Source organism: Aethalodelphis obliquidens, unplaced genomic scaffold (genome assembly GCF_003676395.1).
Source record: "Aethalodelphis obliquidens isolate GAN/ISIS:26980383/991018 unplaced genomic scaffold, ASM367639v1 scaffold95, whole genome shotgun sequence".
Lineage (NCBI taxonomy): Eukaryota > Metazoa > Chordata > Mammalia > Artiodactyla > Delphinidae > Aethalodelphis > Aethalodelphis obliquidens.
Window position 1 is genome coordinate 2,374,834 of NW_020838039.1, and position 22,317 is coordinate 2,397,150.

The following is a 22,317-nucleotide window of genomic DNA, read 5'->3' on the forward strand; positions in this document are numbered from 1 at the left end:
GAGGGTGGGGGTGATGTCTATTGATTGTTTCTGGTGGGGTGGGAGAGTGAGCATGGAAGAGGGAGGCAGAGATGGGGTGGATAGGAGGTTAATGAAGTGAACTACCTCTGAGGCAAGAAGCCACCAGCCTTTCCTTCTCTGCGGAGCATCTCTCCCCAGACTTGGGCATGTTGAAACCTTTCTGTTTGGAGTGAGGTTTGGCAGAGGGTGGGAGGGAGCATTTTTATTGTGACCATGGATTTTTAGACTAATGCAGAGCTACAGAAGGGAAGAGAAAACCAGAGAGACAGAAAGAGAGAGAGAAAGAGAGAGAGAGAGAGAGAATGAGAAACAGCTGTACTTGTTAGAAGTGCTGACCTCAGTCCCAGATCTAAGAAATGCCATGGGTTCCGTAACACATTAAAAAATCACATCTTTAAGATATGCAGAGTTTAAGTTATTCAAGTTTACTTCCTGAGAGATGTAGCTTAAATAAGTATTTTGGGGCATATTTACATATTTTAGTTCAGGAGTGGTATTTTTAGTTGGAAAACTAATGGCATTACTCTTGCAGAGACGCTCTAGGCTAAATTTGGGCTGGGAAGAGGAACACAGAATGGGGGTCAGGTTAGAGATAAAACATTGGCACTGAAGTTGCATAGGTAAGGGGTCCCTTTAAGAAAGTGATCTAGTCACAGCAGGCAGCATTTGTTTTTTTTTTTTTTCTTCATGGCATGGTTCCCAGGTACTCTGTACTAGGATACTGTGTCCCCTAGAAATGTCAGAGCTCATTTGGGAGAAAAAGATATATCATCAAAAATGAGCATGGCAATGTATTTAGCAGAATTTATGTATTTGTGCCTGCAGCAAAATAAATGTGATTTATTGGAAAATCTTCAAGTAAATCAAGACTAGAGCTATTTAAAGAAAATTACATATATATATTTCTTTTTTCCCTCTCCCTTTAAGTCTAGAGACTGAGTCTCTGTTTTTACCCCCTTAAAGGCATAATTTCCTAGGGTCCTGTAATTTAACCACAGAAAAAGAATGGCTTATCCCATGGCAGTTGGCTCTGAAGCAATCACAAGGTTGTTTACATGGACTGTCTTTGCTGCAGAGCCTGACAGTGTCTTTACAGCAGCCCTGCCTGCTTTGGTGTGTTGACAATAACTTTTATGAACAAACTGGATAGAGTCAGGCTAAGTCCTATGGGACAGGCCACAGTTCAGACTGAAGGAAATTGGGTCTAAGTGCACCAGGCATTGCCAACCCAATATCCAATTTCTCCCTCTGTCCCTAGTCTGCTAGTTGTCAGACCCTGAAAGACCTCACAGAATGCTGATCCATGTATTAAAATGGTTGCAGGAAAGGCCTGCATTTGTCTCAGAGAGGCTTCTGTAAATTTTCTGCCTTGGGTGAATTTTTGTGTTATAAATATAGACAGTGATGCTCATGCCCATGAATGAGCTCGCAAGCTTCCGACTCCACTTTGGAGCCATTGGATTATTGGGGCCGGACAGTTTGGATGTAGCAGTTTTGCTGTCTCTGGTATGTATTCCCTCTACCTTGATCTCACTCTTAAAATTGATATAAAGTCCTAGATTATCTTATTTTATCACAGAAAGCAAACTGGATTTTCTCTCCTTCACAACAGCACTGGAAAATCCAATGACAAAGGTGGTATGACCTTAGGTATTAAAGAGTCTTCATGCTTCCTCATTTGTACATCACTCCCTCTTGTTATTGCAAGGAATCTTTAATTTGACAAGCTCCTGGTGTTATAAAATCTTCACAGTTTTGGTAAAAAGATTCTTGATGATGGGCAGTAAGAAATGATATGCAGAGTGGGAAAAATCAGCTGCTTCCGGCTTCCTGCTTGCCTGCCCCAGAACAGCATCTGCTGTGGGGAGGAGTGTGTTTGCCACGCTGGAAGCTGGGGCTCATGAACAGATCCCAGAGGGACCAAGTGTGTTTTTGCTGTCATTGTCTGGTACGTCTGCAGCTATTAGTATTTAATGGTTTCAGAATACACGGTCAATAATTTTCAAGGTTAAAATGAACTGAGAATTGATGGCGGATGCCATAAAATATATGTAGATTTTAAATTTACAGGAAAATTCATAGGATTTCCCTTGTTAGTGTATCCTATAGGAATATCATGAGCAAAAGGAATCTGCCTAATTTAAGTAATGTGAAAAAGCCTCCCATATTTAAAGGGAAAGCCTCCCATATTTAAAGGGAAAGCCTCCCATAGTTAAAGGTTTTTTTGTGCGTGTGTGTGTGACTTTATGTAAATGAATCTTAGTGGAAAAGTCTTTTAATACTGATGATGGATAAAGACGAATTGGGTTTTTCTTGTTAAACATGAGGGCAGATGCTCTCCCTTCCTGCTCTACTTCTGGCTGCAGGTCACATTTGTAGCTATAAGACTTTACATGGAATTGGTGTGTTCAAATTGAATGATTGCCTAGGTGCTAATGAGAATAATGGACTCCTTCAATTAGAATAAGAAGTAACAAATTGACATTTTAAATTCTTTCTCTGTTGCCCCTACTATTTCCTCTTGCTGTCTCTTTTAAGCTTTTGGTTGGACACTGCAACACTTATGCAAAAAAGAGGCACAAAGTGTCCAGGAATGAAAAGAAAGGAGTACAATGCTGTATTTGTTGTAGGCTGAGTGCTTCCTTCCTACCATACCACGCTTGCATCTCTTACACCTTCTTCTGAGGACCAAGGATTTGTGGAAAAAGTTGGGCCTATAGACTACTGGGGGAGATGCTTATTGATAAAGAACAAAATCCATTTTTTTTTAGCATATTAGAGATATTTGTTGCATTACATAAGTCTGAGATGAGACACTGCTGCTGATTCAGATAAAAGATCTTGCTGCATATTGATTGAAAGAGAAATTGTAATTTAGAATTGGAGCTTGGATTTTCAGAAATTTACCTATCTGTACATATTCTCATAACCAAGTTATGAGAAAATCTCTACGTTTCAGGTTCTGTTTCTCCCCCCTCTATGTAATGGAAGAGAACTCCATTTCTAATTGTGAATCTTGGTAGAAACTCTAAATGGAGACTTCAGGTGATATTGAAAATCCTTAAATTGAAAGAAACATTTTTAGTTTGAAAAGTGGACTGCAAGTTTATGATTATTTTTGATAAAGGATTTTCTAGTTGAATTGACATTTTAGATTCATAACAAGCCACTATGGCCTTTCTCACTGATCTTATCCCTGGTGACTATGAGATGTAAAACCCATAGGCTTATAGAACTAATGCTCCTAGGAATGGAAATTAAAGTTTTGAATGGAAAAAGAAAGGACTGAAGTTTCCTTAGAAATGTTTTTAACCCATAGTTACTACAAAACCCCATATGCACCATAATAAACAGGATTTTTTCTACATTTTGTGTGTGTGTGTGTAATTGCTTATTCCTGGGCTTCCTGTATTCACTACTAAATTTTAATCTCTGTCAGGGACTGACTGTGTCCGCCTGGTGCATAGTAGGGGCACAATCAATATTCCTTGAACGAATGTCTCCCATGCACATAGTTCTCTAAATACTATGGGTGAAAGAGTTTGGGAAACTGTAACACAGTTTCTGCCATTTGGGAGCTTATAGTCATTTAGGGTGATGAGGTTAAATAACAAAGATGGTATATGATCAAGTGTCCATACTCAATACATATAATAGGAATTCAGAGGAGAAAGACATTTACCTCCTCTGAAATGGTGGTAGGCCACACTGGGATTGTTGCGGGGAGGGCAGGAAGATGTGGTGTGGGAGGAATTCCAGCAGCAGCAATTGTAAGCACTTGGCCTGGAAAGGGACTCTTATTTGGGGCAGAGAGGACGTTTATTTGGGGCATGGTGACCATACTTTTCCAAACTAGAAATCAAAAGCTGTGGGTTGATAATGGGTAGAACATTGGAAACTGGAACAGTCTTGGAGAATCGGTCCAGTATAATGTCGAAAAGTAACAGTAACAGACCGAAGTTACAAACTACTTTTGTAACTAGATCAGATTATGGAAAAACATACATAACAGGTCTCTTTCTAGCTTCAGACCAACTTCAGTGTAGTTTTATTTTACTTCACATACTTCAGAGATTTCCAAACTTCTCCTCCTTTAGCCATAACTCTGTAACCCACTGTTCCAAATGAACCCATTGTTTTTAAATGAGAAGCAGACTGTGCAAACATGTAACAGGGAGTTGTCGCATTTGAAGCTGAATAGGGTGCCTCCTATCACAAAACCAATCCATATCAACCAAGGTAACAATTACTAACTGGGCTTATATTCAGATTGTAAAATTCCAACTATTCTGGTGTTGGTAACAACCAAGTTCTTGTGTTTGTGATAAATTTGAACAGAGTGAACTACCTTGAGATGTTTTATTCCCTCCCCCTGTGTCCCATCACCCATCACCCATTGTCTTTGGCAGTCTTTTGATTTTCTAAATGAGGTGAAATTCTTATTGAAATGTTAAAATCAAACTTGGCTGTGTTTTTGCTTTGATTTTAGGCTAGCTTGAGAAACACCAACAGCAGGACCACCTCAGATCTTTGTTATGGCAACTCAGGCAAGAAGCTGTTGAATTAGACCCATTTCCTGTAGATGAGAAACCATACAAGCAGTGGTGAGTTGCAAATTTAAAAATGTTCCTTAGCAGGAAACATGTGATCTATATAACCAATTTAAATAGTGCATGTGATTTAGTGTATAGATCGGAAAGAAATACTGCTCCAAATAATGTCAACTAAAGAAGTGAAAGTCAACAGGACAGAAAGCTTAACTGATGGTGTGGTGCTATCAATACCACATGTAGGAGCTACAGGTCTTTAGGTGCATAAGTGCATCGTATAACACCATGATGCTACCACCCTGGATGATACCAGCCTAAGTAAGGTGACTACAATGAATAATTTCATGAGGCTGCATAACAGTTGGGTAACAGTATTTTTCAGTGGCTTTTATTATTTGCAGCATAATTCTATATTTTACTGATTTATCCTCTCTAGTAGAAGAATTGGTTCTGAGCTAAATTATAATGCTTAATTCCTTTTAGGAATATATATATGTATATATATATGTATAATGTATGTATATATATGTAATAAATATGTATGTATATAATGTATAATATATATATTATATATATAATATATATGTAATATATATTAACATAACATTTAGATCTTTAGACATAAGGGAAGAGAAATCAACATCACAGTTTTATAAAGCTCAATTTGTGGACATTTTAGCCTACAAATTCTTTGCTTAATAAAAACAGTATTAAAAATAGATCCAGTTGCTTTGCTAGTTGGAATAATTTTAAAATCTTCTTATTTTATAAAATATCAGCACACGCAGGCAGAGTATATTTTTTAATCAAATACTTGATGCTTCATAGTCACCAATGTCAATAATAAATAGATTCCAGCAGAGATGAACTAGTTATAATCCGTCAAACAACACCTTTGAGAAATAAGAGTATGACAGTGGTGCTTGTAAGATTCCAAAAGAAGCTGTTTTGAACTAGTGATCAATATCTCTCTTTCATTTGTTTAGTGGCTTATATAACTCTGAGTATGTAGGCTGACCTATGAATCAATGCATAGCCCATAATTGCAGAGCACTGATGAAATTAACCCTATATGAAATTAACCCTATACTTTCTTCACATCATGATTCTTATTACAGTCTGCTTATAATTATATTGAGAAAGCAGATATAATAGTCATCACTATGCTGTGCATAATCAATATGTATTAGATGTGTTTGTTATGACTGAGAATCATATGTAATTGCCAGTAATCAACAATTTCAATTTAAAAGAAGGGTGATTTTTTATGGCTGAACTTAATATTTTGAGTTATGTGTGCCTCCCAGTCATGTAGAAAACATATATTGCCCCATCTTAAACATATATTCATTAAGCAAACATTTATTGAGAATCCATGGTGTAGATATCATCCTTAGCTCTTGGGACAGCTGAAAAAGACAGTACCTGACTTAAAGGAGCTATGTTTAAAGAATGTGGCACTTATGATAAAGTATGCCATTAAAAAAGAGAGTTATTTCTAAAGAGTGTGGTACTTATCCACTGCTATTAAATGGGTAGACATTGGGTGATAAAGGAAGTGCAGCAGAGGAGAATCTAAGACAGATCGGATGGGGATTTGTTAAGGAAGGCTTCCCAGGGGGAGTGATGTTTTAGCTGAATGTTAAGGGCAATAAGAGGTTAGCTAGAAGAAGGGGAGCAGTGAGAACATTTTTCAAGGGCCCAGCAACTTGAGAGAGTCTGGGTGTTTGGGGGCACTAGATGCTATTTACTATGCTGGGGCATAAATGAGGGTGGTAGAGATAAAGCTGAAGAGGCGTACAGGAGATATATCATGAAGGATCTTTTAAACAGAGCTAAGGAGTTTGTATTTTATTCTAAAATGAAGAAGCTTTGAAAGATTTTAAGTAGAATGACATGATGAAATTTATTTTTTAGTAAATATCATGTACCTAGAAGAGTGTATAAAACAAATGAAGTTTAAGGAATAATTATAAAGCAAACCTCACATAACCACCATTCATATTAAGGAGCAGACTCCCAGAAAGCCCTTTGTGCTCCTTTAAGATCACATGCTTTTCCTTTCCCGCTAGAGGTAACCATTACCCTGCCTTTTGTCACGCTTATTCTCTTACTTTTCTTTGTAGGTTTTCAATCTTGTAATCATAGTAGTATATAGTGATATATTCTTAATCACCTGATTTTGTGAAACACTTTAAGATTCTTCCATGTTGATGTATGTAGGTTATTCATGTAACTTATGTAGTATTTTACTCTATGAATATATCCAAATTTACTTAGCCATTATTATGATAGACATTTGGATTATTTCTATATTACTTATGTGTGTGTGTGTGTGTGTATATATATATATATATAAAATAACCTGAGTTATTTATGTACTAAGTAAATGTTAAATAAATACATTTACATATAATAATATTAAATATACATATGATACTTTTTATGCACATATATTATTGCTCATAGATTCTAGTATACATGTATAAGAGCTTCTCTAGTATACACATCAAGGAAAGGAACTCCTGAGTTTGGGGGTATGTGCACATTCAGTTTTTCTAAATAATGCCAAATGTTTTCCTCAATTGGTTGCCTCAATTTATATTTCCACCAGCAGTATATAGGAAGCTCTATATCCTCACCAATATTTGGTTTTTAAGTTCTTAAAATTTGCTGATCAGGTGGGTACCTAATTGTACTCATGGAAGTATTAATTTGCATTGTGCTGACTACTAATAAAAAGCACATCTTTTCATTTTTTATTGGCTATTTGATCTTCCTCTTTTGTAAAGTACCTGCTCAAGTCTTTATGAGACTTGTCTTTCAAAATAATAACTAGCATTTATTGAGTTCTTACTGTGTATTAAGCACTGTGCTAAGCACTTTACAAACATTTAATCTTCATATCAACCTTATGATTCGTAGATAAGGAAACTCAGGTTTAGAGAGGTTAAATAGCTTGCTAACAATCACACAACTATGAAACAGTGGATTTAGCATTTAAGCCCAGGTCTTTCTGACTCCAGAGTTCTTCAATTTCTTGGATAGTGTCTGGAAAGAGATTAGATTAGAGCCAGAGAGAACTTGTAAGGTGCTATTGCAGGAATTCAGCTAAAAAATAATAAGGGCACAAACCAAAGAATCATCAGTAGGACATAAGTACAAAGCAGCTAGACTCAGTAATGAACGTCATGGGTGAAGAAGAGGGTGGATTTTAGAAGTCTCAAGTTTTAAGACCTGTTGGCTAGGTAGATTCAATATTAGTCATACAATGTATATTTATATTCCAGGTGTTGTGGTAGTTTTAAGAACATGTTTTATGATTCCATGATTCAATGAGAGATGAAGTTAATTCACAGTATTATAAAGTTTAGGGTTTAAAGAGACCACAGTGTTTTTTGGGGTCAACTCTTTACTGTTTTAAAATGTGGAACTTGGTGTGAAAAGAGGTTAAGTGTCTTGTTCAAGATCATATGTTACTGTTAGGTTAAGAATAGACACCAAGCTGGCAACGAATGCAAAGAAATAGCAACTTGCTTGATTTTTTACATTAATAAGTTAAAATAAAATCAACCTACTTTATCTCTTAAACATTTCTCACATCAGTTTCCTTTGAAATAAATCTGTTGCTACAGCCAAAATTAGGCCTCATTATCATTGTTAGCAGGTTTACTTAAAGTGGTCTAGCATATTATCTTCTTGCTCATGATTCTACCAGCTCTTATTTGCAGTTGTTACCATGTGACTGCCCTGCTTACTTTGATATGCTCTACGGCCTATGTAATAAATTCCCTTCTACTTAAAATATACCATACTCCCATCCACCTCCAGTTTAGGAATTGATGATTTCTCGAATTGCCTGGGGACACCAGTGTGCTTCAGTCTTATCATGCACTCAAGTGTTTCTTACCTCTGTGATTTACTTCATACTACCTATTCCGCCTGTACTCACCCCACCCCTCCTTTACTTAGTCATTATTCATCGTTTAAGACCTTTGCGATTCAAAGAGTGATCTGGGGACCAGCAGCACGGACATTATCTGGGAACTTGATTAGAACTGCAGCATCTCAAGTCCCACCTACATCTACTGACTCAGAATCTTTCAAACAAGATTCTCAAGTGATTTAGTGTTTGGAGGTGCTGCTTAGACTCACTTTAGACTTCATCAGATGTTATCTCCTTCCAGAAACTTTTCCTGACTCCTTCCATTAGGCATTCCTTCCTGGTGTTCCCACCGTAGCCTATGCATGTCTACCTCACTGCATTACCAGTGTGTTTTATTAACTGTTTATGTGTCTGTCTCTCCACCTTAGCCTGTGAGTAATTTGAGCCAAATCTAATTGTCTTTGACTTTTCCATGCCTAGCACAGTGCTAGATACTTGGTAGTACTGCATGAATATGTGTTGAATGGTTGACAAAAGAAAGAAGAAAGAGCGAGATATATCTATCTATCTAGATAGATAGATAGACAGACAGATAGATAGATAGAAACAGAGGCAGGAAAACAAAAATTACAAGGAGAAAAAACATAGCCAAAGGGACTTTGTAGAGAAATAACTAGACTACAAAATAATGCACCAAATATTGTACCTCTGGATATAATCTGGAAAGCAGCCTGACAGCCTGACAGAGAGTCTACAATTTTTTTAAATAGATCGGGTGATAAATGTGAATATTGTTGCCAAATCCCTCAGAAGCAAGGATTACCTTAATTTCTTAATTTTACCAAAATTTCTTAATTTTGTTATTGTTGTTGAGTAAATTTTGCCAAAATTTGTTTTACTTTTCTAAACAAAATGTCTTACTGTCCTTTTAACTCGTCACAGACTGTTCGGAATATTTTGTGAAAGAAGATAGAGGATGCAGGTTTATTTTGAAGTGGTACTGGAGACAGAAGTTACAGACCTGTGAGTGGAGAGTAGGCACTTTATATAAAGGAAATTTCTGATTATTAGGATTGTTTTTCAGTCTGTGCTTTTTGAAAAGTAGCAAACTTTCCAGCACTGCAAATATTTAACTGTCTTCATGGTTGACCAAATGTACTACTTTATGTGGGAGATTGAACAAAGTGACCTCTGGGGTTTAAGGTCCTTATGAATTATGAGTCTATATATGTTCAGAGAGGTGTGGACAGAATGAGAGTTATAATAAAGATTATAATAGTGGATAACATTTATTGAGTGATTATTTTGTGCCACACACTGTTCAAGGCACTTTCCATGCACTGATTCATTTAATCTTCATAGAAATCCCACTGAGCATTTCTATTTTACAAATCATGAAACTGAAACATAGGAGGCTTAGTAACTTGCCCTAGGTCATGCAGCTAGTGGTGGTAGCCCGAGGGAATCCAACTCTGGAGCACTTCCTTTTTTATTCCTATGTCGTATCCTTTTCAGAATTAAAGGTAAAAGTTGGACCTAAATGGAGCCTTAAACATTGATATGGTTTCCAGTTAAGGGTAAGAACAGGGATTCCAAGAAATGATAGCAGCATAATCAAAGTAAAAAGTGATAGAAGTGAGCATAACAGGTTTGTGGAACCAAATATCTTATACATGGGATGAATAAGAGAATATTCAGAAATACGTCATTATAGTGCTGCTTTGTCTTGCTTCTCCATGGCTGCAAGTTACCAAGGTGGGAAACTAAATCCTTAGGGCTATTTAACTTTAGTAAGACCAACGTAAGTAGACCTTTTAAAGGCCACTGATTGGTGGTACCTCAAGCTATATCTCTTAGGAAGATAGATTTGAGAGGTCCCAAGAATTTGATGTCAGATCAGGAAAATCATACTGTTTTCCTGGAACTTAGCTGAAGAATGAGTCAGCATAAATTTTAGGATATTTCAGATTCTTCATAAAGAATTCTCCATATTCTGATAAATAGTATCAGAGGAACTACTATTAAAATAAAAGTATGAGATATTAATGAAGATGTGATTAACATAAGAAACCTTCTCATATTAGGGCTTACTGGAAAATTTAGTCTACAATTTAACAGTATTCATTACATGTATTATTTATGGTGTAGATGCCAGAATTTATATATGCCAGATACTTCAAAGTTTTCTTTCTAGTTGTACTTTTGGAAGCTCTAGTTGGTTTTTTGGTGCTTTTAATCCTTGAGACCCACTTTCAAATGCCTTTAAACTTGAGAATGGATAACCTTGACAGTATTGTTTTTAGAAAGTCATTTATAAATCTTAAGAATCCACATAATTCTGCTTTGGAATTTAGTTTATTAAGATTTAAAGATATTACACTCCCCTCTTCCCCTTCCCCCTCAAAAAGATTGAATAAATTGTATTAGGCAAAAACTATGTGAAATAGTGGGTAGGAAACACTTAATTTAAGCTGTTTTTCAGTTTTTATGAGTTTCAGCCAAATGTAACATGTCATGTGTCTGTTGACTATGCTCTTGCCTATCAGAGTTCAGGTCAGCAATGTGGAACATCACAGGCAATCAAATCTCATATGCTGACCTTCTTTTCTAGTCTTGGTCCTAAGTATAGATATCTGACGCTGTGTCGTGTTTTAAGGAGACAAAATGCTCTCTGGTTCTCAACTCTCTCTGTTTCTGAACCAGATATGATGTGTGAAATTTCCACTTACTCCTTTGGTTGAAGACCGTTCCTATTAGAATGGAAATGTTATGGGAATTCCCTATTGGTCCAGTGGTTAGGACTTGGCGCTTTCACTGCTGGGTCCCGGGTTCAATCTCTGGTCAGGGAACTAAGATCCTGAAAGCCATGCAACGGCCAAAAAAAAAAAAAAGAAAAGAAAAAAGAAATGTTATGAGGTAAAGTGGTTGGCTAGCTAACCTGATAAACTAACTTGAGTTAAGGTGTGAATTGGTGTTGATGGATTTTGAATCTAGATAACATCCACACTTGGATAAATGTCTTAATGCATTAACATAGGAGACTAAGGAAATGGAATATATAGGAAAGGTTTTTACATGGGGAAGGAATCAAGAGTGGTCTGAAAGAGAGTGCTTTCTTAGGGGTTTAGCAGATTATTTTAAAATTTTCATTATATTGTTTCTGGAAAAGGAAGAGAACTTGATATTAGAGTCTCATTGCAGCTTTGTCATGAATTAAAATTCCTTTGGGCAAGTCTTAACCTAGCTGAATTTCAACTGTGTACGAGGGAGTTGTGATAGATGATGTTTAAATTTCTTTTTAACTGTACAAGTTATATGGATTAAATTGTATAGATTGAATTAAAGCATGGAATAATACCCAAAAAACCAGGCCAAGTGGAGTACCTTGGTGAGGGTAGCCTTGGTCAGTGAAGGAACTTCATAGGGATGAAAAGCTGTTTCATGGACAGCTGAAAGGAAAGAATAGGCCAGATGGAGGCTTAGAGGGATCTTGAACACCGGCTTGCCTATGCCCAATTTTTGCTTTGACCCTCCCCCTTTTATTATCTTTGCCTTAATTCTACCTATTCTCACTCTAAATCTAGAGATAATATATTTTAGTTATAGGAAGTAACTTCTAATTATTGAGACTTTATTATCCATAAGGAAGACAATTTATGCATAGGCAACCAAATTGACTGCATCTATTTCCCTAATTTGTATCTTTCTTTATCCTAAAATTATCCTCTGATAGTGAAGGACTAGTGTGCATAAAGGTTTGTTTATTGATTTATTTATGAGAGGATTCTTTAAAAATTTGTCTTTAAAATCATGGTTTCTGAGCTGTATTGGGATTTACCAACACATCAGATGAAACTATTGGTGTCTTAATCACCTTAGATATTATATCAATACAACACATTTACATGAAGGTTAATAGATATTTTCAGTGGGCAGATTACTGTGGTAGAATCTTTGAAGAATGAAAAAGACACAATTTTTCCCTTTTTCCCTCCCTCCCTCCCTCCTTTTTTCCTTCCTTTTTCCCTTCCTCTCTCCCTGCCATGCTCTCTCCTTCCTTTCCCTCCTTCCTTCTTTCCTTTCTCCCTCAGGTATTTACTGGCTTCCACCTAGCACTGCAGCATCAGAGATAAATTCATCTCATACATAGGATAGATAGTTGCTTTAACAGAGGTGAGTTCAGGGAACAGTGCAGTTACAAACGATTCACCTATCGCCCAGACATTCTCAACTGGGGTTCCACAGAAAGACATGTGTCCCAGTGCAGCAATTCTCAGACTTTGTGGTCTCATGATTCCTTTACACACTTGACAATTATTATATCCATTGGTATTTACCATGTCAGAAATTAAGATATCAATTTGAAATATTTAGGTAATTAAGAATTAACAACAGTAAACTGTTACATATGTTAAATAAAATATCTAGAATGTATCTTTTAATGAAAACTGCTTTTTACTAACCAAAAATAATTTAGTGACAAGCATAGTATTACATTTTTGCAAATCTGTTTAATGACTGGTTTAATAGAAGACAGCTGAATTCTCTTATCTACTTATGCCTTCATTCTGCTGTTATATCACACATCATGCAGCCTCTGGAGGACTCTACTGTACATATGAGAGAAAATGAGAGTGAAAATGGCAAACTGTGTCGTAATATTATTTGGAGTTAGTTTTGACCTCAGGGGCCCCTCTGAAAAAGTCTTGGGGACCTTCAGGGTATCTGTGTACTATGCTTGGAGAACCACTTCTAAAAAGCATTTACTCTATGTAATGAATTAACATCTCTTTTATGATGTAGAATGGTAACATTCCTGGAAAAACAGAGAAATAGTGTGTTTGGTCATTCAGAGGAGGAACTCTAGATGAGAGAGTCTATAAGATTATAACCTCTGTGTAGGCAGAGATCTGTTTCTCTTTTTTACCTACTAGCTGTCACAGGGCCTGACACATTGTTGACTCTCTGTGAATGTCAGGGATAGAACATTCTAATAAGACAGATGTACTTTCATAAGTCACAATAGCCCTAGGTAGAATATGGGGAGTGCAACAGATAAAGGTTAAATGGGTATTGTGGACTTTGAGGGAGCAGCCATTTTCAACTGAGGTATTAGAAGGGATTCATGGAGGAGACAGCATCAGAGTGGAATTGTGAAGATAATTTTAGTAGTCAGTGTTGGAGTTGGAAAGGTTACTTCTAGAAGAGGGAACAGAGTGAGAAAAGAGAAGAGTGAGCTTTGGGGTTCAAAAAGTTAGGCTTGTGTGACCTAGGCACAGAGGAGATGGCATTCAGGGAAATCGCTGGGAAAAAGATTGGGGCCTGATTAAGGGAGGCTGTGAAATTCCTTCTATGAAGGAATGTGGGTCTGTTTCCATAGACAATGAAGAGCTACTGCTGTTTTCTGAGCAGGCTGAAGAAAATGAATCTGGGAGCAATATTGAGACTGGTTTGGGGAGGAGAGAGGATGGATGCAGCCTGATCTATTAGAGTGAGGGAGGCAATGAGAATCCATCTTGAAGAAGTGGTAGTAAGAATCGGTGCGGAAGGCTCCAGTAGATAGAGAAGGCCCCCACTTTCAGGTAATTCAGAGTAAGAAGTTGTAAAAGAGATAGCGCTTCAGTCAGTAAGGAAGGGGAATGCTTGGTTCCTTATGATTTCATTGTAGACCCAGCCACGGTATTACTAAGCAATTATACAAAGGTCCTTGGACTTTGGTTTCTCCATATGTAAAATGTAGAAATGGATTGCTTGCCTATTTGTGTCACAAGAGTCCGTGTAAGGATTAATGAGCTTTTTGACAGAAAGGCACTCTATTAATCTAAGCCATCAATAATAAAAATGAGAATGTTTGCCGGGTGCTTTTGCTCCTATGTGGAAGGCTGCTATGCAAATATGAACTACTGCCTGGAACTATTGTCATTGTTAATTATAGTAAAGTCATTACCATGAAATGCCTACACAGCAAACTTATTCTCTGTCAATTCCAAAGTGAGACGATGAAGCCAGGAATGGAAGTCCATTCTATTTTGTTCATTATGAATCTTGCTCACTGTAAACTATTTTAAGAGTATTTGTATTTTAAGAGTATTTGTATTTCATTGTATCTCATTATTTCCATCACTCTATTCTGGTCAGGTTTCTCATCGCTATCAGAGGCCTCCTTATCCTGACTTTTCTCTATGCAGCTAGAGGTGGTACAACATTTGATGTGTCTGGTACTTGCATCTGTGTTCTTATTAATTGTGGCTACTTCCATTAATTTAACACTTAGCTGTATAGCATGGTGCTCAAGCATGTACACTCCAAAGTTAAACCATCTGGATTTAAACCCCAATTCTATTAGCTTGTAGGAGATCCTGGGTGAGTCACATGATCTCTTAAGCTTCAGTTTCCTTATCTGTAAAATGGTACTAATAAAAATGCTGATGTCATAAGGTTATTGTAAGGGTAATGCATGTAAAACACATAGCATAAAGTGCACAGTAACTGCCAGGTTTTGTTTTGATTTGGGTCAAATTTATTACCATTGTTGTCAACATGTTTTCTTTCCTAATCAGGTTCCTGTTCCATACTTTGTTAATTCATTATTTGTTTACTGAGTTAATCTGTGACCACATGATTTATCATCAACCTTTTCTTTACCTAGAATAACATTCTTGAAGAATCCCCAAAATCTTAATTTTTTTTTCATTGCCATATATATATATTCCTACTGGGTTTTCTCTTGCCTAGCAAATCAGGTATTTAATTGTGCTGTGAATATAAGGGATCTAATAACTTGTTCTAACCATCCAACTGGTATTATTTCCCATGGCACATTGTTATTTTCCCACACAATCTTCCTATAAAGAAAATTTTCTGGCCATCTTCTTTCTTGATTCTTGTATTTTATTCAATCTGTTCCCAAGATCTGTAACAGTATGTTTCTGTCCTTGCTATCCATCATGTCTTTCCGGACTTCTAAAGGCACCTTCCCATATGAGCTCAGATCCATTGGGATCCATTTGAAACATACACCAAGCCCTTGGTACACAGTGTTGAGGCTCAGTGAGTGGTTTGGGCTACAACGAAACCTGTACCCTGCTCACCAAACCAAAGCTTATTTTTATAATTTGCATAAATACTTGGACTACCGTGGTCCTGCTCAGTACCCAATCAATTGTTATCCATTACTATTGATGTGTGATGCTTATAAAGTCCTGTGAGTTTGGCCCCGTATATCATTGGCAGATTCTCCTCTTGTCACAGCTGCATGGACTGAATATTCATCCACTCTCTCGCTCTACGTTGCCTCTAACTTCTATGAGACAGGAAGCACATGAAGGTAATGGTCTTGCTTCCTATGAAAAGTTGATCCTTATTTGCTAATAGTGAATCTATTCAAATTGTAGAGGACAGAATGAAAATGACTACTGAAAATAGCTGCTGTTAGAGGTGGGAAGATGATTGAGTAGTAAGGCAAATCAGAATAAATTAGCATTTAATCAGTTCCTTCTTTTGTAATTCCAGTGTTGAATATCTGTCTTAATCATTCTGACTCAGAAATTGTTTAGATGGATATACTAGAAGGGAGTTTCCTTTTTGAAAATTGTGATGCTCAACCTGATACTGGGTCACTGAGATTTAAATTTAGCACCTCAGCTTTACCCACCTTTCAGCATGAGGTACACTTACTTTAGCCATCTGCTAATTGTGTGATCTTGGCCTGGTTTCTTGGTTTTCTCATTTGTAAAATAGGAACAATAAATGCATCTGTCTTGTAAGGTAGTTTTGAGAATTTCACTTAATTTTCTCAAGAGATGTAAAATATAAGAGATCTTAAGTTATTAGAACAATGCCTGGCACAGAGCAAAACTTCAACACCTATTAGCAAGTATTATTACCCATCTGAAATAGCATGGTGGTGCAGAGCTTGATTTTGGAATCAGACTGGGCTTAAGTCCTAACTCTATCGCTTGCTGCCTGCGTAATTTTGGACTCCTCTATAACCTCTCTGAGTTCGTGTTTCATTTATAATTGGGACAGTGTGTATCTACTTCACAGAGTTTATGTGAGGAATAAATGGAAGTCACAGAGTGTAATTTTCATTGAATATTAGATATTATTTTTGTAATCCTTATGACACATGCATTATATAGTAATTATAATAGTAAATGCTCACAGAACACTTACTCTTAGTCAGGCAATATCCCAAGTACGTTACACGTATTATCTCATTTATTCTTCACAATACCTTACAGTGAGGTAGGTACTAATACTATGCTCCTTTTGCAGATGAGTAAATTGTGGCACAGAAAGGTTAAGCAACATGTTCAAGATTCCAGAGTTAGTGAGTGGTGGAGCAGAATCTGAACACTATGCATTACACTTTATTGCCTCTTTACTTATGACAATAAAGAAACAAGTTGACTACAGTGTCTGGAGAGTGAAATTAGACCGTTAGGCTAATGATTGAGGCTCTCACTGTGTCCTACCCTCTTTCAAACCCTAAATCTATTCATATGGTCAGATAAACCTAGTGAAAATGAAGATTAATAAGTAGCACTAAGGAAGAAGAGAAGGTAAGGCAGTTCGTAAAAGGGGGACCTGAAGTCTCTGTGGTTGAGTAAGGAAGGGAAGCCTCCAGGACTTCTTGCCCCAGGTAAGCTCTTCCTGTCTTGGGGTGAGGTGAGAGGGCAGGTTCACACAAAGACTTCTCGTCTTGTTTAGCTCCAGCTTCTCCCCTTTTCCTGCTTCTGCCCTAGTCACTGCACAACTGTCTGAAGCCCCAGGCAATCACATGTATTTACTATTTATTTATAATTAAAATCAGTGTTATTTTATTGTGCTGTAGCCTCTATGTCCCTGGCAATAGTTGAGATGACTTTGTCCTGTATTGCAGCCCTGCTCTTACACTCTGTATAACAGAATAGTGCCTGACTGCAGAGTATGGGGCCAAGGGGCTTTGGCTTTCAAGTCATACAGATCAGATCCAAATTCCCAATCTGACACGGGGCAGTTACTTAACAATTTTAAGACTTCCGTTCCTTATATATGAAATGGTTATGTTTTACATATCCCATAGTTTTTGAGAGAATTGAATGTGAAACATTTTAATATGGCTTCTGGCTAGAGCAGGGAATTACATTTTGTTATTGTTACTATAACACTAAAACTTTGAAAAATATTGGTTTGCTTTGGTTCATTACCAAGCAGTTTCATATTGAAATAACTAAAGAAACTCAGTTGTTATCATGACATATGCCTAGGGTACTTTCAATAAAATAAAATAATTTCATTTTCATCCTCATTAGCATGTATACTCTGGAGTGACCCCTACTAGGTCTGGGAAAAGCAAGCTGTGGAAAGGGTATAGGGCTGGGAAGTGCAAGAAAAAAAATGGGTCTGTAAAATAGTACTCTGCTGTTTATTTATGTAAGTGAGATGATGTATGTGGAAGTGCTTTGCAGATTCTCAAATTCTTTGCAAATATAAGATTAAAGAATAATTTCCATAGGAATTCTAACAAGAGGAGAAGTGTGGAATTAGCCAAGGAAGGTAGAGAGAAGAGGAGATCTTGCATTATATGTTAAGGAAAGTATGATAGGATTGAAGAAAACTGGAATTTGAGCAACTGGACTCTTAGAAAAAGGCAAATACGTAGATATTGGGAAAGCACATATGATAAGGATAAAATAACCAGTCTGATAGTATTTGAATATTTTGGCAAATTAATGGGGGCTGGAGTGTCAGGTAGAGAATTCTAAATGATATTCGGTCAACCTCAAACCATTCCCAGCATCAGTGCTTGGTCGCACATACTGATTCACATGGTGATCCAGGGAAGTAGAGGACAACTTTTTCTTTCATTATACATGGAGTGGCAATTGCAGATATATTGGGAGCTCTGCTCCAGCTCTTGATCGATGTGCTGATGTAATGACTCTTCTTGGGTTGCAAGCTTGCTGAATTATACAATCATGTTTGGTGCAGATGTCCACCATCTTACGGACCCAGAATGCTTATCACTTTTCATTTCCCCATTCTCTCTCGGGTGTGAGGCAGTTTCTTTTTCATGACTCTCGAACACAAAGGGACTTACAACCCACCTTGTTCTGTACATCCACTCATGCAAGCGTAGACAGAGACCTTGAGAAGTGCCTGAAGTATCTATCTGAAGTGACTCAGGTATGACTTGCCTTTCTTGGGTGATCAAAATGATTATCAACCTCTATTACAAGTGCAGAAAACTGTTTCTAAATTTAATCTATGGAAAGACTTCTTGCTACATTAAACTTAACATATAGAGGTAAAGGTAATCTGGATGCACTGTAAGTTACCATATGATTTCAAGGATAGAATTAATTACATTTGTTCATTCAACAAATATTTATTGAACACTACTACTATGTGCCTGTTCTAGCTGTGGGGATACAATTATGAATGCAGTGGACTAAAAAAATCATTTCTGACTTCATGAGCTTAAGTTATGGTTGAAGGAGACGGACAATAAACCAAAAGAACAAGTAAAATGTGTTGTATATTAGATTGTGGAAATGGTCAAGGAGAATACTAAGGCAGGAAAATGGATTGAAGAGTGTGTTGGAGGGTTACGGTTTTGGATAGGGTGACCAGGGAAGGGCTTCCTGGAGTGTTATTGAACAAAGACTTCTTTTGATATGTCTTCATGAGCATGTGTTTCCCCTCTCTGCATGATTCTATGTTTGTCCCTTTCAAAGCCCTATACTTGATAAAGTGGAAGCACTTCCTGGATAAGTTCTCTAAGTCTTATCTTCCTGGATTATACCCTCTATTCAAGGGTCTGTGGGTGGCCCTAATTGCTTGATAGAACCTCCAAACAAGTTGCTAAGAATCACTTATAGGAGAAAGTAGTGTTGGTAAGTTTAAGTTAAAACATTCAATTCTGCTTAAGACCAGGTCTCAAACAGCTAAGACCAAGTTCTAGAGTTAGTCACAGTGGTTTAGCTTTCCCAAAATACACATATCACTAATATAAAAGAAAACAATTTAAAGCTTTTAAAGTTATCTCTCTTCCATGAAACTGATTCTGCCCTTACTTAGAAATTATCTGACATTAATTTATAGAAGTAATTTCATATTCTAGTTGTTTTCTAAAGGTTATTGTATGGCATTTCTTTGTTCATTTATTATTTGATCTTACACTGATTTCAACATGAGTTATGCTTGTCTTTTTATGTTGGAAAATCTTTTGTTTCTAGTTTGATTTCTTCTGACCAATTTACAACTCAGAGGTCATCTCTGACGTTATACAAGTTGTGTAATGTATTATCCATTGCAGAGAGATAGAGATATAGACAGAGATAGAGAAGAAAAAGAGGAAGGAGGAGAGAGTGAGAGAAAAACAGAGCAAGAAGATAAAAAGCAAAATGATTTAAAAAAAAAACAACTTCTTTTTAGCCTGTCATTTCTATCTGTCGGAACATTATCTGGTTGTTGCTTGTTACCTTATACTCTAAGGCAGGATCATTATGGGCAGGTGTAAATTTTAAAAATCATTTTCACATAGTGTTTATATACCAATGTCTTTAACATGTTTGATACAAATGACATTTATCTTTAGCTTCTAAGAGTTTTGTGATCTTTTATTTATTTTTTTATAAATTTATTTATTTATTTATTTTTGGCTGTGTTGGGTCTTTGTTGCTACGCATGGGCTCTCTCTAGTTGCGGCAAGTGGGATCTGCTCTTCGTTGCAGTGCACGGGCTTCTCATGGCAGTGGCTTCTCTTGTTGCGGGGCACAGGCTCTAGGTGCGTGGGCTTCAGTAGTTGTGGCACGTGGGCTCAGTAGTAGTGGCTCACCCGCTCTAGTGTGCAGGCTCAGTAGTTGTGGCGCACGGGCTTAGTTGCTCTGCGGCATGTGGGATCTTCCTGGACCAGGGCTAGAACTCGTGTCCCCTGCATTGGCAGGCGGATTCTTAACCACTGTGCCACCAGGGAAGTCCTGTGATCTTTTAATTTGAATAGACTTCTATGCCTAGCACAGTCTAACACATACACCAAATTGTTAATATTTGTTGACCAAATCAAAGCATATATCAGGGGTATCCCAGGCATTTTATGAGTTACCTTTCACTGCCTCAAAGCTATTGAGATGACATTGGAGGTGCAGGGTTGATGTGCAGAGATGGGCATTGACAGTAAAGTCCTGTAGAGAATCTTAGCAGGTGAGTGCAGGTAGAAAATTAGGCTATCTTCCTTCCTCTTCCCTCCTACATCTTCCTGTTAGTATTGATGATATCAATCTTATCATCATATATGTGTATAAATACATATATATATATATTTGAATGTCTATTATTCTAGGTATTGAGCTCACAAAATGTCACGTCCTTGTAAGATCATAGTCTGGTGAGGGACATTGTTCCCTTCATAGCATGTATCACATTTTGTAACTATATAATTCATTTGTATGTTTACTTTAAACAGTTAAATAAATATGAGAACTATTCCTGTGGGGAGGGCTCCAGTATTTTCAGTGCGCATATTACCAGGATACTGAATGTAGTTTAGGTCAGAGAAAGTCTCCTTGAGTAAAGTTGGTTGGGTAGGAATTATCCAGACAAAGGAAAGATGTTGGTGGAATGGGAGAAAGTCTCAGGCTGAGGAAATAGCACCTGTGAGAGTCCAGAGGTGACCAAGATTTGAAGAGCTGCACATTGTGCAAGAGAAAGAATAACAAATGAGGCTTAAGAAATATGCAGGGTCCAGATTCCATCATGAAGGGCCTTGCATGCCATGTTCATTATGATGTAGGAGGATTGTAAGCAAAGCGTTGGAGGCATGATAAGATCTGAGTGTTAGAAGAAGGCTGCCTTGGCTGTATGGAAAATGTTTAGAGAAGGAGAGGGCCAATGGTAAAGAGACAAGGAGGCTGTTGCAGTGGTCCAGAGAGACATAGTAGTGGCCTGGACTTGCTGCTGCAGAGGTAGAAGAGAAGAGGCTGATTGCGTTCAAGGGATATTTAAAAGGGAGATAGAATCTGTAGGACTTGTTTGCATTTGGAAGATGAGGGAATGACAGAGTCAGACATGATTCCTGGTTTCTGGCTTGAATGGTTATGTAGGTGGTGGTTGCCGTTTTAGAGAAAGGGAGCACTGGAGGAGGAACAGGCTTGGGAGAAAGATGAATTTGGCTGTGGACGTGTTGGATTTGAGATATCCAGTAGGCAGTTGCATACGTATATTTAAAGTTTAGGAAATAGGTATGGGTTGGAGATTATGTTTAGGCTTCATCAGCAAGTAGAAGGACCCTGTAGCTGGTGGAGGGGCGGGTGGGGGAGAGAGAATCTAGGAACAAACCCTGATAAACACAAACAAAGAAGGAGAAACCCAAGAAGTAGGAGGGAAATTATAATAAAAAACAATAAAAGCTAAAATGTGTATGACAATGACAATGACTATGGCCAGGCACTATTTTATATGCTTTTACATATATTAAATCAATTTAATCATTTAGAAAGTTTGGTGGTACTGTTATCTCTGATTTTACAGATGAAAAATATGTGAGTCCAAAAGAGGTTAAATGACTTAAAGACTGTCAGACAGCCTGTATATGTAGAGCTGATTTAAATGTGGGCGTTCTGGCTTCAGAGTTTGTGGACTCTTTCTCTATGGTCTTCTGAAAGTCATGAGGTTGTGCTATACAGAAACTCTGGAAAGAGAGGGAGTCTAGAGCCGTGTCACTCCCTAGAGGCCAAGGAACATCAGGGCTGAAAGTTGCCATTAGGTTTAATGACATTTACCACTAACAAGAACTTGTTTGCTGTTGTGATGGCTCAAGAAGACAGATCACAGGAGGCTGAGGATCTACTGAGAGATGAGGAAATAAAGACAGCA

The 22,317-nt window shown here is 37.3% G+C and overlaps 1 protein-coding gene across 1 annotated transcript in view; it reads left to right on the plus strand.

The window, feature by feature from the left end:
* The first annotated feature begins 733 nt into the window (after positions 1 to 733).
* MAPK10 (mitogen-activated protein kinase 10) overlaps positions 734 to 22,317 on the plus strand; it is a 350,858-nt gene continuing 329,274 nt past the window's right edge. The window contains exons 1-2 of the mRNA XM_027095833.1: positions 734 to 1,527; positions 4,511 to 4,625. The gene's annotated coding sequence lies outside the window, so the exon portion shown is untranslated. The remainder of the gene's footprint in view (positions 1,528 to 4,510; positions 4,626 to 22,317) is intronic.